The sequence below is a fragment of the Papio anubis genome, chromosome X, assembly GCF_008728515.1.
Source record: "Papio anubis isolate 15944 chromosome X, Panubis1.0, whole genome shotgun sequence".
Classification (NCBI taxonomy): domain Eukaryota; kingdom Metazoa; phylum Chordata; class Mammalia; order Primates; family Cercopithecidae; genus Papio; species Papio anubis.
The window spans coordinates 78,750,387-78,753,018 of record NC_044996.1 but is presented as its reverse complement, the minus strand read 5'-3'; positions in this window follow the sequence as shown (position 1 = coordinate 78,753,018).

Genomic DNA, 2,632 nt, shown 5'->3' with positions numbered 1-2,632 from the left:
TTGTGGAATGCGTAACGATACAGCCACTTGGGAAGACAGTGTGAGACTAGAATATGCCACCACAAAATATGATTGTAGAACACTAGCATATGCCACTCAAAAATATGCCTTTTTTGGCATAAGGATTATTTTGAGCCGATTGTTTTGAGAAACTGCAGATGCAAGAGAAGCTCTGAATACAGAATAGAAGTTACCCTTTTATAAGGGAAATTTACATCTATAAAGAAAATCTTCATTTGCAAGGGTGTCTCTCCCTCAGTACCAAGAAAAAAGAATGATGACTAAATCATGAGAGATTCTTATCCATAGGGAAGACATTAACTTATATCTGCATAACAAACGTTACCCTTGTTTACTGTCCTTTTCCTGGTTACCTCCCCATTACCGCACCCCCACCCCCACCCCCACCTCTCTTTGTTTCAGTTGAACAAATTCATTTTTACTCATTGTACTCATTTTTCCTTGGGTGTCTCCCATGCGGTTTTTCTTTTTCTTTTTCTTTTCTTTTCTTTTTTTTTGAGACAGAGTCTCGCTCTGTTGCCCAGGCTGGAGTACAATGGCGTCATCTCGGCTCGCCGCAACCTCTGCCTCCTGGGTTCAAGTGATTCTCCTTCCTCAGTCTCCCGAGTAGCTGGGATTACAGGCATGTGCCACCATGCCCGTCTAATTTTGTGTATATACATATATATACACATATACATATACATATACGTGTGTGTGTGTGTGTGTGTATATATATATATATATATATTTTTTTTTAGTAGAGATGGGGTTTCTCCATGTTGGTCAGGTTGGTCTCAAACTCCCGACCTCAGGTGATCCACCCACCTCGGCCTCCCAAAGTGCTGGGATTACAGGCATGAGCCGCCACACCCAGCCATTTTTGTATTTTTAGTAGAGTTGGGGTTTCACCATGTTGACCAGGCTGGTCTCAAACTCCTGACCTAAAGTGATCCACCTGCCTCGGCCTCCAAAAGTGCTGGGATTACAGGCGTGAGCCGCCGCACCTGGCTTTCATGTGTGTATTTTTAAAAAGTATTCAATTATACTTATTCAAGTATGGTAAAGAAGACTTTATTCAGGACCATTGTGATAGGTACAAGAACCACTACAATGGGGTCTTGCAGTGGGGGAGAGAGATTGGGCTCAACTCCAAATACAGCATGTGCCAGTGGGACTTTATAGCCAAGGACCAGGATGGAGGTCAGGGGATGGAAAACTACTAAGAGGAAATCAGGGGTTAAAGGTATCAACATGCTGGGTGCAGTGGCTCATGCCTGTAATTCCAGCACTTTGGGAGGCCAAGGCAGGCAAATCACGAGGTCAGGAGATTGAGACCATCCCGGCCAACCTGGTGAAACCCTATCTCTACTAAAAATACAAAAATTAACTAGGTGTGGTGGCACGCGCCTGTAATCCCAGCTACTTGGGATGCTGAGGCATGAGAATCACCTGAACCCAGGAGGCAGAGGTTGCAGTGAGCCGAGATGGTGCCACTGCACTCCAGCTTGGGCAACAGAGTGAGACTCCATCTCAAAAATAAATAAATAAATAAATAAATGAATGAAAATAAAAGTATCATTATACTGCCAGCTTACAGATGAGATGGACTCTGTGGCTGAGATGAGAGAATTGAGAGAAAATTAAGTGGCCACAGTGAGCCACGGTGGCTCACACCCATAATCCCAACAGCACAGGAGGCTGAGGTGGGAGGATGACTTGAGTCCACAAGTTCAAGACCAACCTGGGCAAAACAGTGACACCCTGTTTCTACAAAAATAAAAAATTACCCAGACATGGTGGCACACACCTGTAGTCCTAGCTATGTACTCAGGAGGCTGTTGCAGGAGGATTGCTTGAACCCAGGAGTTAAGGCTGCAGTAAGTTATGATCATGCCACAGCACTCCGGCCTGGACGACAGAGCAAGACTCTGTCTCTAAAAAAGAAAAAAAGTAAGCCACCATAGCAAGGAAAAGGGTTTAGTCATGTACTCCTACACTGTTAATTACTATAAGGTTTGTTAAATGCCATAATGTTTTCCTTCCTACAAGTAGGCAGGAACATGTTCTAACAAAACACTGCCCAACTGACCCCTGTGGACTGCCTGACACCAGCCAACTGGGACACGTCTGCCTTGAGGATCCTGCCAGTGGCACCAACTGGACAGATCAACCTTACAAAAATTCCTTCCTGATAAACAGCTAAAGACCCTAAACCAGTTCCAGTCAGTTTACAGAGACTGTGCACAAAATGTCTCTGTGTCCTATAGTTCACCTGTTGACGTAAAAAGGCAAATTCCACCTTGTTGGGATAGAAGGTATCTGAGTTATCAGTGGCAAATCTGTACAGGTCTGCAGCAACTTCAGTTCTTGCCTCTTCAGATGAAAGAATTCAACTGAGGGGCATAAGGCAGAAAAAGAGACTGAGGCAAGTTTCAGAGCAGAAGTGGAAGTTTATTTAAAAAGCTTTAGAGCAGGAAAGAAAGTACACTTGGAAGAGACCCAAGCAAGCAACTTGAAGGACAAATGCAGCATTTGACCTTGATGCTAGGACTTTATATGCTGGCCCCCTTCGGCATCTTATACCCCTTTCCCATGATTCTTCCCTAAGGGTGGGCTACCCGCATGCGCA